Source organism: Bos javanicus, chromosome 5 (assembly GCF_032452875.1).
Source record: "Bos javanicus breed banteng chromosome 5, ARS-OSU_banteng_1.0, whole genome shotgun sequence".
Classification (NCBI taxonomy): Eukaryota; Metazoa; Chordata; class Mammalia; order Artiodactyla; family Bovidae; genus Bos; species Bos javanicus.
The window spans coordinates 115965505-115981510 of record NC_083872.1 but is presented as its reverse complement, the minus strand read 5'-3'; the positions used below and the strand labels follow the sequence as shown (position 1 = coordinate 115981510).

General features: G+C 58.4%; 1 protein-coding gene, 1 long non-coding RNA gene and 1 other non-coding gene across 5 annotated transcripts in view; 1 reads left to right on the top strand and 2 right to left on the bottom strand.

Annotated features, from left to right (window-relative positions):
- The window catches only part of PHF21B (PHD finger protein 21B), an 86239-nt gene that overhangs the window by 32553 nt on the left and 37680 nt on the right, over window positions 1–16006 (top strand). The window lies entirely within an intron of this gene.
- TRNAW-CCA (transfer RNA tryptophan (anticodon CCA)) lies at window positions 2020–2091 on the bottom strand. Its single transcript has one exon. It is a non-coding gene; the product is annotated as a tRNA-Trp (tRNA).
- Window positions 12947–15178, bottom strand: LOC133248516 (uncharacterized). 2 transcript variants are annotated; one of them, XR_009736738.1, is made up of 4 exons: window positions 15088–15178; window positions 14633–14795; window positions 13635–13820; window positions 12947–13332 (listed from the first exon to the last, which is right to left on the bottom strand). It is a non-coding gene; the product is annotated as an uncharacterized LOC133248516 (long non-coding RNA). The 2 variants fall into 2 exon arrangements; XR_009736739.1 differs by having other exon boundaries at window positions 14633–14782.

Here is a 16006-nt window from a genome sequence, read left to right as displayed (position 1 = left end):
ACCAGGGCCGGGCACCAAGGAAGTGCTCCTTCAGTGTTTGTTGACTGGCTGACTGAAGGCTTGCACAGGCCAGCTCTGCACCGACTCACTTGAGCAGTCCTGAGCTGAGCCATGTGGAGGAGTTTGGGTTCAACCAGGTGGGCCTAAGAGCCCGCAGCTGTTTCCTCCCTCCCCTCGGAAAGTCAGCTCAGCCAGGACTAGGTCCCACACTTCTTTGGCTTTTCAAGGTTCCCCCCACTTAACAAAATGATGAAATGCATAATAGACCAAGATATGCCCACATCCAGAACTCATTATACATTTCCCCAAAGTTTAAAAAAAAAAAAAAAAGAGGAAAAAAAAAAAAAGAGTTCTCCTTAATCACCTTTTCATATTTTCATTAACAGCATCAAAGCGATTAGGTCTGGAAAAAGCAATCTGAATCATAGTCATCTTGGAAGAAGTTGATGAAGAATGCAGAGGCATTTGAATTTCAAAGCCCAGCCTTTCTCTCTCATTAATGTTTTCTGCTCTGAGGGCTCCCGTAAGACCCCACTGCCTGCCCCAGTCCTTCAGGGAGTTGGAGAACGTGAATGACATGGCATCGGGGCTCCAAAGCGGTCGCTGCCACAGGGTAGGAGCCCCCTTCGCGAGCCTACTGGACCTTCCCCCTCACCCCCCCCACCACCCCCTCACCTGGCAATGCTTAGCGTCGCAGATTCTGTGTGTCAGCAGCTGTGGGGCGCCTGTCCAGAGCCCAGGTGGGGTGCAAGGTGTGTAGGATGGAGCACCTCTTAGGGAGCCCTCGGTCCAGCCAGGGAGACAGACCCAGCCCCTGTGTGGGAAGGGTCAGCGCAGACGCAAGGGACAGTGCCCCAGGGAACAGAGTGTCTACTGGGCATATGGTGGCAGAGGGGCGGGTTCCTCAAGACAGAGACACAGGTGGGCCTGTGTTCTCCAGCAGTGGGGGAGCAGACTCCCCAAAGACACTGAGTGTCTGGAGGTGATCAGGGCTATATTGGGTCCTGGAGGCCCCCAGGGGTTCCGGGGGGCAGTGGTGCACACAGTGGACACGCTGCCCAGGGCGGCTCACCCCTTCTTTCCATCCTCCTGACTCCGGAGGATCTGCCTTGGGCGCAGGGTACCTTGGGCACACTGCCTCCAGCGCCGCCCCAGGCCGGCCAGCCCTCACTGGCCCCTGCAAGAGGCTGAAAACCTGAAACCAGCCGCGGTGCAGGGAGGGGGGCCATTTCCCAGGGACTTGAGAGGCACCCACAGTGAATGGGCCTTGGGGCATGGAGTGGGGGTGCTGAATGAGGAAACACGGTGAATGAAGGTTTCCCGGGGTGTGTTAGGAGCCCCTTCCATCCTGACTTGCCCCCAGGGCAAGGTGGGGAACTCCTGAAGCAGAGGCAGAGCTCAGATGTCGAGCATGGTCCCCAGAGCTGCTCTGAGAGTGGGTGTATCAGAGCATCTGGAGGAGCCTTGACCACACAGGTGCCCAGCCCACCTTTACCTGTTGAGTCCACAGCTGCAGGTAGGGCGGGTGAGTCCGGCAGAGCAATTGCTGTTGTTGAGCGTGGCAGCAGTGCGGAGGTCACTTGTCAGTCCAGCGAGAGGTGGCCTGCAGGTGCCGTCCCGAGTTGACCTGAGGGGTCAGCGTTGGTGAGTCATTGGTGGTTATGCAGCAGGCGGTGGGGGGGTTGCCTCCCCGCACACCTGGCCCTGCCCAGCCCCGCCTTCACCTGTCTCAGATGCTGACTCTGGAGTTGTACCAGCATCTTCCCAGTAGCCTTGCAGAGTGGACTGGGGACTGCTGGAGTCCATTCTGAGAAAATAGAGTGCAGGAAAGGAATCCAGGGGCTCGAACATGGGGTGGGTCAGGATTTGCCGGTCTTTTTGCCATTAAGTGAGTGAAGTTGCTCAGTCGTGTCTGACTCTTTGCGACCCCGTGGACTGTAGCCTACCAGGCTTCTCCGTCCATGGAATTCTTCAGGCAAGAAGACTGGAATGGGTTGCCATTTCCTTTTCCAGGGGATCTTCCCGATCCAGGGATCGAACCCGGGTCTCCTGCATTGGAGGCAGACGCTTTAACCTCTGAGCCACCAGGGAAGCCCCTTTTCGCCATTAGGACCCTTTTAATCTTCCCTCTTAGAGGTGAGCGTGCTGAGCGGTGAGGCAGGCGTGCCCTCCTAGCTTTCTGCTGTGCTGGCTGGGTGCCCTTGGGCTGGCCGCACAGCGTCTCTGGGCCCTGCTTTTCCCAAGGATCTGGTCTCTGGAGGCCTTTGCAGAGCTCACTTCCTGCAATTCCTTGAGATGCTTGTGCTGTCAGGGTATGTGAGGGCCACAGAGTCATGACCCCAACAGTTTCCAGAGCTCACGGAGACACGAGGCACGGTTCAAGTCTCAGCTCTGACGTTTAGTAGTGGGATGTCCTTGGGCCAGTTAATTAGCCTCTCTGTGTCTCCCTTTTCTTATCTGTAACTGGGCCTCTGCAGCGTTGGTCCACAGTCCTTTTGGCCCCAGGGGCCGGTTTCGTGGAAGACAGTTTTCCCACGGACCGGGTATGGGGGAGCATTGATTTGGGGGTGATTCAGGTGCATTACATGTATTGTCCACGTTATTCCTATTATTATTACAGCAGCTCTGCCTCAGATCATGAGGTGTTAGACCCCAGATGTCGGGGACCCCTGCTCTGTAGGACTGTGGCAAGGGACAAAGGAGGCGGTGGAGATTCATCCCAGATGGGTGCACGTGGCAAGCAAACGCTAGACTTGATTATCGTCAAGCTCCTCCTGGCTTCCCAGCCGTCACACGCTGACCTCTTGTCAGCCTCAAGCAGCTCCGTTTGCCGGTGGTGAGCATAGGTCCGGAGGTTGAAGCCTGGACCCTCTGACTCCACGGCTCATGTGCCGTGTCCGGCTTGTGATGGAGCAGGCACTGTGGGCAGTGGGGGGTCCGAGGGGGCAGGAACCCCGCAGTCGTTAGCTGGTGCCGCTGCCTGCCAGGTGTCCTTGGTGCTGGAGACACCCGGCGTCTGGAGGTCTCCTGCTGCCTGACGGGAGCCGGGCCAGACCACACAACCATCGCGTGGAGCCCGTGCAGCTCGGACCCTTGTCTGTTGCCTCCACGGAGCCGGGGGTGACTGGGACCACAGCAAGTTTCCTTGACCTTCAGAGCATCCCGTGATGGGTACCTGGCAGCTGAGCATCGTGTAGTCCCAGAAACAGCATCTCGATGGGGGTGTATCCAGGGGATGCAGGAGCCAATTCAGAGCATCCCAGGGCTACTGCTGGGGCAGTTTGAGCAACAAAATACGGTTTTGGGATCATAAACCTCAGTGTGAAATAAATGTCAGTCTGTGCTAATAATAAGTGACTAAATAAGTGAATGAAGGAGAGTGACTAGCCTGGTGGTCCAGTGGTTAAGAATCCACCTGCCAATGCAGGGGACGCGGGTTCGATCCCGATCTGCGAAGATGCCACGTGCCGCAGGGCAACTAAGCCTGTGAGCCACAGCTTCTGAGCCCACTCTCTAGAGCCTGTGCCCCACACTGAAGACCCGATGCAGCCACATAAAGAAAGATTAAAAAATGAACGAGAAGAGACAACTTTGACCCAGGCAGAAGAACACCAAGTAAATTACATCGATACTCTGCCCTGAAGAAGGTGGGCCCCCACCCCTTAACAGTGTGAGCTCTAGGTGTGACCCTTTCTGATTCTGCAGCGCGGACGCCGCACAGTCACGCCTCAGCCAGGTGAGTGAGGCCAGCGTCACAGAGCTGGGTCAGGTTGGTGGCACGTGCCTGATGGGAGGGGATGCGAAGGGCATTTCTCATTTCTGTTTGTCCCCCCAATACCTGGTACCCCAATCTAAAGAGGAGAGAGAGAGAGCAGACAAACCCCAGGCAAAGAGCCTTCTACAAAACACCTGCCCAGTCGTCCTCAAAGGCCGTGTGAAGGTATTTCTGGAATCGCCCAGCCCAGCCCCGTGCGGCTTAGCTCCATTGAAGACGGCTCTGCCTTCCTGATGGACAGGTGAATGGGCCCGTGGAAGCGAGGTCCTTGGAAATTAGATTCCCGGCTGGGGCTCCCGCTCCCATGGGAGGAAGTGGTGTGTGCGGGGTGGGGGGCAGCTGGGGATGGGGTGGGGGTGCATCCTTTCCCAGTCACCTCGTCTCCAGCACATGGATAAGAAACAGATGAGAGAGGTGAAGGCGCTTGTCCGGGCTCACACAGCGGAAAGCAGTGAGTGTAGGTGACAGGCTGTGCTGTGAGAACCATCCTGAGAGGCGGCTTCAAGCTCTGCCATCGGTGCGTCTCCAACAGGCCCAGCGGGGGGTCTCTCCCTGGGGGCCGCAGGTGACTCAGGCCCAAACCTGGGGATACTGGCGGCTTTTATCCCCCCTTGCTACTGCTAAGCCACTCCTGTCCTGTCCGACCCTGTGCGACCCCATAGACGGCAGCCCAACAGGCTCCCCCATCCCTGGGATTCTCCAGGCAAGAATACTGGAGTGGGTTGCCATTTCCTTCTCCAGTGCATGAAAGTGAAAAGTCAAAGTACCTCAGTCGTGTCCGACTCTCAGCGACCCCATGGACTGCAGCCCACCAAGCTCCTCCGTCCATGGGATTTTCCAGGCAAGAGTACTGGAGTGGGCTGCCATTGCCTTCTCCGTTATCCGCCCCCCCAATCCCACACAAATGAATAAATCAAGAAGACCCGTTTCTTGTCTAAAGCCACATTAGAACTTTGCCTGCAGGCAAGAACTGTCCCCCAAAGATCTCACCCTGGGAGGTATCTCCCTTTAAAATGTAGTTATTAATCATCAAGGCTGACATTAGCATAATGGGTTCGTTTAAATGTGGGCACAGGGAACGGGGCTCTTCTGTGGAGTGGGGCAGGGGTCGTTGTCTTCCTGCTGGAGAAGCGGGTATGGGGGGGACGCCCAGGGGTCAGGCCTGAGCCCCGGTGAGAAGGGCCAGGGTGGTGGGGAGGGTGGGCAGTTCATGGGGCCTGCAGGTGGGCCGCACAGGGTCCTCGCCTTCTCTCGGGGCGGGAGCCCTCCGTTAGAAGTGGGGCTTGACTGTGGAGCGTGTCTCAGGGGGCGGGTGGGGGGTGGTCGGTAAACACCATGTAGGGAGACAAGGGGCCGGGACCTCCATCAGGAATCGTAGAATACGGCCGCAGTCTGGCCAGCCGTCTCCTCATTGACTTCCCGGTGCTAAAGAGAAGCCGGGCGTCCGGGTTCTGACACAGCCGGACACAGCGGGGCTCGAGGCGGGAGCCAGTGCCCTTTCGGGGAAGAACTGTGATGCCCTCGGTCTGCCAGGCCTTTCTCCGTCACCAGGGATCCAGAGAGTTGAGCTGAGGGCAGGTCACCCTTAACGATCACAAAACTAATCTCTAAAAATGCCTGTGGGGCTGGTCCTGTCTCCTACTCCACGTGGAGAGAGAAGGCCTGAGCAGAGGGCTTGGGGGGCCTCTTTGAACTTTGGGGGTGTTTGCCCCGTACATGTTTCTGGGGCCCAGGCCTGGAGGGACATCAGTCAGAAACCCCCCTCTGTGCCCGCCCCCCCGCCCCCTGCGATGGTCCTGACGTCAGGGAAAGGCCTTGGGCACTGAAATTAAAGTGAAGTCTGTGCTTCGCGAGCAGGTAGCGACTGAACTCTGCCTGGCTGCTTAGGAAGCGCCTGGGTATCACTCTTGCCTTGAGCTGCCCTTTTGACCCGGGACGACGGCGGCTGTGGTGATGACTATGATTGCCGGGAAAGGCTTAGAGAAACCCCCATCAAGCCACCTCGGGGCCACCAGACCAGCTCTCTGCAGGCGCTTTCGTAGCAGTTACCTTCCTGCTGGAGGCAAACAAATCCGTTGGTGCTGGAACAGCGAGTCGCTGTATCCAGGGCGCCCTCGTGGCCGTGTTCCCTGGTGACCTGCACCCTCTGCTCATCAGCAGCTGCCTCACTCCCTGGGTCCCGGCTGACATGACCCTTCCCTTCTCGTCCTCAGATGAAGCAGGGGCTGGCAGAGGGTCCCCGATTGCGGGGGCGGGGGGCTTGGCTTCGAGCAAAACCTCGATTCTGTGATGAGGTGAGGCCTGGAGTGAGCAACTTGCAGCCAGAGAATTCAGTTTCCTCATCTTCAGGACATCTAAGTGCAAGAGAGGGGGACCCCGTAACCTTGGGAGAAAGAAGCCCATTTTGGTTGGAGCAGGAGATGGAAGCTTCCAGAAGAAAAAAAAAAAAGGAACTGGCACCTGGTTGTACAGAGAAGGGTTTTCTAATTCGGTCAGGGAATTTAGGAAAAAGTAGCAAGAGGATCGGAGAAAACCAACTCAGTGAAAACTCCAGGCAGAAAAGCAGCTGTGAGAGAGGGAGAGTTGACTTGATCATGGACACGCGCTATTTAAATGCAAATACAGGCTTATTTGGGGGACTTCCAGGCGGCTCAGTGCTAGAGAATCCTCTTGCCAGTGCAGGAGATGAGAAGGAAAAATGGCAACCCACTCCAGTACTCTTGTCTGGAAAATCCCATGGGCAGAGGAGCTTGACAGGCCACAGCCGATGGGGTGGCAAAGAGTCGGACACCACTTAGCAACCAGACCACAGCAGAAGTTAACTTAGACACTCACCCTGGAGGCGGTGTGGAAGAGCAGGAGCAAAGTGCATAGGGCCTTGCACACCAGCCCTTCCCCAGACTCCCATCACTCCCTGCGTGAACCTGCTTGTGGTTCATAAGGTTTTTCGTGCAAGTAATCAGGGGAAGGGCTTCCCAGGTGGCTCAGTGGTAAAGAATCCACCTGCCGGTGCAGGAGCCACAGGGGACTCGGGTTTGATCGCTGGGTCAGGAAGATCCCCTGGAGGAGGAAATGACAACCCACTCTAGTATTCTTGCCGGGATAATCCCATGGACAGAAGAGCCTGGCAGGCTACAATCCATGGGGTCACATGAGAGTCAGACACGACTGAAGCGACTGAGCACGCACGCACGCAGTCAGGGGGGAAAAGCTTTTTAAAGAGAGTTACTTTCCTGATGGCTCAGACAGTAAAGCGTCTGCTGCAGTGTGGGAGACCTGGGTTTGACCCCTCGGTCAGGAAGATCTTCCGGAGAAGGAAATGGCAACCCACTCCTGTACTCTTGCCTGGAAAATCCCATGGATGGAGGAGCCTGATGGGCTACAGTCCATGAGGTTGCTCAGAGTTGGATGCAACCGAGCAACTTCCGTTTCACTTTAACCCTTGTAAAGAGCTCAGTCCTGTGCTTGACCCATGAAAGCGCTGATGCGGACCTGGTTGTGCTCGCAGCCCGGGGTCCTGGGGTGTGGTCCCTCTGCAGAACAGCAGAGGTGGGCCCGGAGGTCACTGTAGGTCCAGGGAAGCGGCCTGGGTGGTGGGCAGGACGGGAGGAAGCCCAGGGAGGGAGGGGGCAGGAAGGATGTACGGGAGGGCGCCGGGCGGCGGGGGCAGCGCCTCGGGGCACGGCTCCCACCTGGGGAAGCAGAGTGCGGGGTGATGAAGCCGTGCTCCAAGCACCTGCGGTGCTGCCCGCAGGAAAGCACTTCCTCCCGCCGCTCCCAGCTCTGGGGAGAGCAGGCCAGGGGATGGGGGCGGGGGCTGAGATGATCAGGAGGGACCACCCACCCCTTAATTCTTGCCAAGTGTCCGGTTTCCCAAAAAAGGGCCCAGTGGATTCAGAAATGGGTGGCCCTGCGTGGAGGGTCCTCCAGGGCTCCACCCCCTGGGCGGCAGCGGCGGCCTCACTGAGAGAGCCTGGCAATTCCGAGTCCCGTAATGCGTGATAAATCCCAATATTTCTGCCATTAAACAATAGCGTCGCGAGGGCTGAATTGCCACCTGCAATGAGTAAATTAAATATTGACGATTTCATTGACTGTTAGATTTAATTTGGAGCCATCTTGCTGGGGCCGTAATGGGGCTGGAGATGACTTTGTATTGAATCCCAGCTGTCATCCCGTTAGGAGTTGAGTGATGAGGAAAAGATGCCCTCGCGATGTTGATGCATCCCGACTCTGCGGCCCCGGGTCAGGCCTCCACCCCATCAATCTGGTGCCCGGGCTGGTTGGGGCCGCTCTCTGTCATTCCTGCTCGGCTCCTGTCCAGGCCGGCTGGCGAAGCCTGGTCTTCCTCCTCCCAGGAGACCGCACCTCAGTGTTCCCCCGGGAGCAGCCTAGATCTCCGGCCCTTGGGGCCAGCCTGTTGGGACGTTGCTTCGGGACATACACGGAGCCTCTGCCCCTGTTTCCCGTCTCATCGCGCTTCGTGGTCACAACTGCCCGGGGGTCACAGGTCGTAATTACCCAGATCTGAAGCCCGGAGAGGTTTTGGACCTTCCCAAGGTCACACAGCCGAGGAGGAGTGAGCAGGACTCTGTGCCAGGCCGTCCAAGCCCAGAGCCACCCCTGGTCCTGAGCAGGGACTGTGTCACCACCCTGTGCCCACGCAGGCCTGACCCCCAGCTGGATCGCCGGTCTGTTCAGGGGCTGCTCTGATCTTAGTGTGACTGTGGCTGCCGGGCTGGAAGCTCCACCCCGGCTGCTTGCCCACCACCCCCGTGACCCTGCTGTCCCCCGTGCTGCTCACACCTCCTTGCCCTGGGCTTCCTCTGCCATCCCTGGAGGGTAGCCCCCGCACCTTCTGTCAAGATCGGCCCCTTCAAAGCCCCACTGAAGTGCCTGATCTGGTGCCCACCCTCCAGGAGGCCGGCTCTGCCATCACCCGTCCGGTGGGGGTGGAAGGCCCCCTCCCCAGGGCACGCGCGTGAATGGATCTGGTGTCAGAAGGCCCAGGTCTGTTCAGGTCGGCTGTATCTTGCTGGGCGGCCTCGGGCAGGTCACATCACCTCTGCGTCTGTTTGAAAAGATGTTGATACTGTGTGGTGTATATGAAAGATGCCAACTGAGTGAATCTTAAAAGTGGAAACGGGGGCAGAGGCTCCGTGTATGTCCCAAAGCAACGTCCCAGCAGGCCGGCCCCGAGGGCCGGAGATCCAGGCTCCTCTCGGGGGAAACAGTGAGGTGCTGTCTCCCGGGAGGAGGAGGACCAGGCTTTGCCAGCCGGCCTGGAGAGGAGCCGAGTAAGAAAGACGGGAATGACTTTTAAGATACAAGAAAAGAAACTGTGGCTGTGCACTGACAGATGGTCACTGGGCATTTTGGTGACCCCTCCACGATACAGACAAACATCAAGTCCTTCTGTTGTACTCGTGAAGCTGAGGTAACGTTACGTGTCAAATGGTAGCAATGATTACCCAGCTCACAACGTCCTGAGCACACGCCCCGCGTTGGAGTCGGTCCTGGCTGCTTCACGAACTTTCTCTTTTCCTGACCGGAGCCCTCAGAGTAGACGCTGGGGGAGATGAGGTCCAGAGGGTATGTGCCCCCTCCGAGCCTCACAGGTATCGAAGGACAGAGCTGGGATTCAGACCTGGGCCCATGGGGTGCTTAGCCTGGGCCCTGAGACCCCTCACCGCTTGGTCCCGGCCGCCCTCGTCGTGTGAAAAGACCCCACCCTCCTCTGCTCTGGAGCCACCTCTGCTTCCAGCTTCATCAGCCGTGTTGGTGTATGCCTTCGAAATGCGCCCCTCACGCCCCTCCTTGACACCCGGCGCCCTGGGTTCTGAGTCATTCGGGCTTTGTGTAATTGCACTTGCGCTGTGGGGGAGCTGTCCCGCTGGGTGCCCTTTCTGGGGCCCTTTGTCCAGTCAAGGCCTTTCCTCCTCCATGGGGTGGACAGCGAGCTCTAGGACATGAGCTTTAGCCCTGTGTGACCTCCAAGTGTCCTCTGGGGACACCGGCAGGCCTAGGAAGAAACACACTGCCCACACGTGTGTATACACGCTTGGGTCCGGACACGGCCTTCGTCGTCGCTTAGCTGGGGCTCGACGGGCTTCCTGCAAAGGGCCAGACGGTGCGTCTTCCGGGCTTTGTGGCTCGTAGGGTGTCTGCTATAGCCTCCCAGCGCTGCTGCCGTCGGGCAGCTGTGGACGGTGCAGAGGGAACGGACGTGGCTGTGCTCCAGCACGACTTCGCTCCTGGACACCGACCTGTGACAGTCACGTGATTTCCACACGACACAAAATGTTATCCTCTATTTGATCTCCGCTCCTGGCAGGCTGTACCAAAATAGGCAACAGGCTCAGTTTGGCCACTGAGCCGTGGAAGCCCCCTGGCTTTCTGGGGAGCCGGACCCTCTTGTTAAAGACAGAAAGAACAGATCAGACTGGGGGTCCCTCGCTCTCCTGGGTGTGGTCCACAGGTGAACTGCGGGAGGGTTTGAACCTGACCAGGGATAGTCGATGGAAAGATGTTGCTGTTGGTGCAGGGATGGTTTTGTGGGTCGTGGTTTTGCTGCTCAGGTCATGTGGAGACCTGAATGGCCCCAGAGAGGCCAGATGGTTGCCCGCAGGGGCTCAGGTGTGACCAGATGAAAGCTGGTACCCAGCACAGAGATACAGCCCAAGTGGCTCAGGTTGGCTGGGTTGGTGCCAGAGACCCTAGGCCCCAGAGACTGCTGGGGAGGGGGCAGCTTCGTTCCCTGACACCGTATAACTGGCATCTTCCCAGGATGGGAGGAAAGAATTCAGCAAGAATCCAGCGTGTGGGGGGCTCAGAGGGAAAGATGAGTTGCTCGAACACAGGAGGAGGGGCTCAGGAAGTCAGTGGGGGTCTCAAGATGAAGGTGTTCAGGCCCAGGGGAGGGGAGCCGATCGTGGCTGCGGATTCTTCCAGGGGCCAGAAAGTGCTGAACGAGTACTGCCCGCTTGTGAGAGTGTCTTCCAAGGGGATTTGAAAAGAGAAAGAAACTAGCTGTTTGGTGCATTCAGAGAAGACCTTGACACACTGCTTTAGCCCTGTTGGTTGTGTAGCAACAACTTGCACACCCCCCTGCAAAAGCGTGGCCCCTCCAGGGGCTGAGCAAGCTGTGGCTCACGCCCACTAGAGTGGGGTCTTGAGCTGGGGGAGGCTCCTTCAGAAGATGGACTGAAGCTGGAGCACCCAGCCTGACTCCTGGGAGGAGGGCCAGTCCCCGGGAGGAGGCGGCGGGTGGCTCTGGTGGGGAACCCCAGCTGATGGGGGAGGGGCACCGTTAGAGCCTTGGCTCCAAACCAGATACGATAAAGTCAGAGCTCAGGGGCGGTGTAACCCCCGGGACCAAACCTCACACCTGGGAGCTGCTGGTCTCAGGAGAAGGGTGGGGCTCCCCCGGGGAGGCTCCATCATAGCAGGAAGCCGCCCACTCCACTCCCCCGCCAGGACACACCGGAAGAGAACACACTGAGAGACCATGGCTGGGTTAGAAGATCCGCTCCGGGGCCGGGATTGTGTTGTGAGCAGAGGCTAACTAATAAATTGGAGCAGGAGGAGTGAAAGGGAACATGGGAAAGCGAGACGTGATCGCGGCACGAGAGCCCAGTGGCGCCTGTGACCGCTCCGGTCTGCAGAACTTGGGGGTGACGGGACGGGCCAGCGGAGCTTCCAAGGTGGAGCCGCTGCACTTTATAGTTTCCAGCGTCAAACTGGAAACGTCCAATGTCAAACTGGTTGAGCTTCTGCTTAAAACAAACCGGGAAACCACACCCAGACCAGCAAGTGCCTCCCCCGAGGTGGGGGAGCAGCGTCTCTCCCTAGTGGGGGTCCTCACGGTCCCTATGGAGGGCAAGGTGGGGCCTGTCTCCTCTGCTTCCAGAGCTCAGAGCCAGACCTGGAAGGTGGGCTCCTGCCACCCACCCCACCCACCCCCGAGCCTCCCTGAGCTGCTATAGAAGAAACTCCAGGATCTCCAGAATGGGGAGGGGGGCGGGGTCCAGGTTAGTAGGCTCATCAGCTTTCCCAAGGACTGACCAAGGGGGCCCTGAGAGGTGCAGGGTCCCCAAGACCAAGCCCACCACCTCGTGGATTGAATAAATGGGTGACGTAGGCCGAGGGGGAGGATGGAGTGAAGGGGCAGAAGGCGTTTGTGACTCCAGACGGGGCTACAGCATTCCCCCCACCAAGCTTGCTGCTGGGACCCGGAGAGTCCTGGTCCCACCTGGACCGTCAGCCTCGGTAGAGGCCCTGGGTTCAGGCGTGTCCTCCCGTGCCTGCCCACAGCTGCCTGCCAAGGTCCGGTAAGCGAGAACTGATTACCCGCCCCCATCCTGCCATCAGTATTTGGGGGGAGGCTTGTCGGGTGGCAGGAGACAGGAGGATGCCCGGAACCCCCATCACTGGCTGTGCCCCCGCTCCCGCCCTCCCAGGGGTTTGGCCTGAGCTGAACAAAGAACCTGAGTACAGCAAAGATTGGGGGCCTGGGTCACAGGCAGGGGACAAACCCAGGCTGCCGGCCTCTGTCCTGGGACCCAGCCAATGTTCACTCATGGAGCAGGGAGTTTGTAGAAAGCAGAAGCTTCGTGAGCTCTGCGTTCCCTCTTGGGAGTGGAAAGGGTGCGGATTTAGGTGTGTGTCTGCGTGATTTAGGTGAGTTTCTGTGTGATTTAGGCACGTGTCGGCGTGGGATGCACCGGATACCACGTTGTCTGGCTGGAATGAAGTCGCCCTGTTTCATGGGGTGGTGGAGTAAGAAGCCAGGTCAGACCCCTGTCTCTCTCTCACCCTCTAGCTACTGGCTCCTGCGAAAATCAGGTTGCCCATTCTTCTCAGGGAAGCATGGAGCCCATGGGCCTCCTAACATGCGGGAGAAATATGAAAGAATTTGCTTGTGAACTAGAGCTTGATAAAAGCCCTCCTCCCACAGCCCTTTCCACACACTGAGGGCGTGTGCGCTTGTTATGTCTATTCAAGGGTTGTCACCAGGAATTTACAGGAATTAAGGCAGGAGGAGGGAGCAGGCCATCGTAAGCAGCTTCTAGACACACAGACAGCCCTTGATGCAGAAATCTGTCATCCTATGAGATGAGCATCTTGCTTCAGCTTACGGCAGAGGAAAACTGAGGCTCAGGGAGGGAGAAAGTGAGTGAGCCAGGGTCCCGCTCTGCCTGCCCCCAAGCCTGACGCACTCTTGCCCACACGCTTCTTTCGGGGTCCACAGCTTTATTTCTGGCTTCAGAAGGCGTCATCCCTGAGTCACTGCTCTCAGTATCCCTGCCCGCATCTTCTTCCCCTGCCCCGAGGACGCTCTCCCGACGTGGACATCCCCTGGCAGGCCATGTCCCTACACCCACGTCCCCGATGGGGAGCCAGGTGTGCCAGCCGAACCTGGTGCTGGGTTGGCGTGCTGGTTAGCAGGCTGGATGTGGAGCAGGCAGGGGCCGGGTTTGGCTGGGCTTCCTGGGTGGCAGTCAGTACGCCTTCCAGCTCTGCTGGTGCCTGTTGCGGGTCCCCAGGTTGTCCCCAAGCTGAGGCAAGAACACAGACATGTTATTGATGGCCAGGCGCATGTCAAGGCCTCCTGGTGGCCGTCACTAAGTCACAGCCATTCCCAGAATCCAGAGAGCCTTTTAAGTGGCTGGGGAGGAGGAAGAACAGCTTCAAGTGGATTTTAGAGGCAAACACACGGGCTGGAGTCACAGCCCTCTCCCCGCTCCCTGCCACGGTATGAGTGTCCCTGACGCCACCAAGGCCTGGAAGTGAGATGCACGTGGAAACGAAGCCCATCTCCTCCCTGAGCTTCCCTCACAGAGATGTGGTTTCTGAGCACCTTCGCTGGGTTTTTGCAGTCCAGTGATGCACGCGGTGGGTGGAAGCTTCCTGGGTACACAGCCCTTCACAGGCTGCAGAGCGTCCTCACAAAGCGCATCTCCATGTGACTCCTCAGTGGGTGCTGGTGTCACTCATGCCCAGTTCACAGATGGGAAAACGGGCTCGAGGGGTCTCAGCCTGTTACCTACCGAAGGTGAAATACTGGGGTTCAGAGGGCGGACGGGGAGCCCGGCACATCCCCGCTGTGTTGAGCCTTCACATTGGACCTCAGGCATCGGCCGCCCCAGCCCCACACCCATCATATAAACAGGGCCCCTGAGATCAGCCACGTCCAGGGCTTTGCTAGACAGAACTGGGTCCCTGCACGCCTACCTCCTCCCTGGGTGTTCTCCAGAGATGTACTTGAACCTCCCCGGAAGCTTGGGCGGTCCTGCCCACCTCGCAGCTTGCCTGCCGCTGCCCAGGTCTCAGCTCAAAGGCTGGGCCAGGCTGAGCTGCGGGCGCCCGCGGAGACGTGAGCTGCGTGTTCTCTGGGCCCCACGCTCCTCACAGTACTTGGAGCTCAGGCTCGGACCCTGCCCCCTTCCCTTCCCAGCCTGGACAAGTCCCCCAGCCCAGTTTCCTGGGTGTCACGTGGGGAGGAGTCTGTGCCTCCTCACGGGGCTGTCGGCGTGAGACAGCCGTGCCATCGCAGGCCCGAGTGTCCCCATGGACACCGTTGGGCCCGCTGTCCCTGTGACTGTTCTGCCCCCAGTTCTGTGTTCCGTGGTGCTGGGCCGAGGGCACCTGTGGAGGCGGCCTGCTGCCCCTCCTGGCTGGTGCTGGCTCTGTGCGATCAGGTCCCATGGCCAGGTTTCAGGTGAGTGTTGGCCTCTTTCTGGAGTCCAGCTGGGAAAGGGGCGTGAAGCCTTAGGTGGTGCCAGCGCACGTGTGGCCCTTCTGGCTCCATCAGGCCCCATCCCCAAGGCCCCTACTCCTGGCCAAGCCTTTGCTCACCTGTGCTCTCTTCTTCTGTGGTCAGGCTCAGGGTCACCTCCCCTAGAAGGTGACCTGCCCCCTCTGCATCAGCCTTTCTCCACGAACAGGGCCGATGGTCTGTCCCCACTGAACTGTGAGCTCCCCAAGACGGACCTCACAGATTCATGCCTGGAACAAAATGCTGAGTGGCAGAAGGAAGGAATGGATAAAGCAGTGAGTGCACCTCCAAAGGCTGGGTGGGGCCTCCTCCCCGCCCCTGATACGGCCCCCCAGTGCCCTGAACTTGGCCTGTCTCCACCGACTGGACCAAAGACCCGCCTTCAACCCCCAGGTCTGACGCTCGTTAGGGGGGCAGTGCAGGTCTTTGATTGGGAGAAGGGTTCTGAGAGTCCAGGTTAGAAGGCGCACTCCCACCAACCATCAGCCTGGATGGTAGACTTGGCTGCGTTTCACCATTTTACACTCTCACCTACCACAAGGTCAAAAAAACCAGGCCATTCTCAGCTTCCATGGGATCTGTAGTTCTCAGGACCTTCTGGCCCCACTGCCTGGGTCTGCCATTGTTCTGAGCAGTTATGAAAAGCAGGGCTGCAGGAGAGAGAGGGTGAGCCCGCAGGAGCAGGGCCTGAGTCACAAGGGGGCAGGCTGGCCTGGCCCACACAGGCGAGGTCACTGCCCCTCCTGGCCCTTACTCACTGTGAGCCCAGTGCTGTGCAGCTCGTGGGAGGGCCTGGGGCTGGGGACACGGGGAGGGGTCAGGAGGCAACCCCACAGCCAGAACCTGGTGATCCACACGCTCCCCTGCTCCCCACCGAGGTCTCAGGGATTGCCCTCGCGTGGGTCACAGGCTCAAAGCTGACTGACCTTGGGCAGGTCACTCAGCCCTTTAGTCCTGCCTGAAAGGGAGTAGTAGCTGTGAGCTCTGTCCAGGGTGCTGAAGGAGTCAATTAAAGTCAGGCCTGTGTGGCATGTAGCAGGGGCTCGATAATGCTGGAGTCATCATTCTCTAATCCCTCTTCTACTCATCCAACACATATTTGCTGAGCTTTTAAAAACTGGAATGAGCTGGAATGTTTAGAAGTTGACTTGTGAAAGTGAGAAGTGTTAATGGCTCCGTCGTGTCCAACTCTTTGCGACCCCAGGGATTGTAGCCCGCCAAACTCCTCTGTCCATGGGATTTCCCAGGCAAGAGTACTGGAGTGGGTTGCTATTCCCTTCTCCAGGGAGGTCTTCCTGGTCCAAGGATTGAACCTGCTTCTCCTGCAGTGCAGACAGGTTCTCTACCCTCTGAGCCACCAGGGAAGACATCCTAATGCTGGAAATTAAACTCCATGAATGGCCGTAAGCCGGCCAGCCCCCACTTCACAGCTCAGGTGGACACCTTCCACCCTC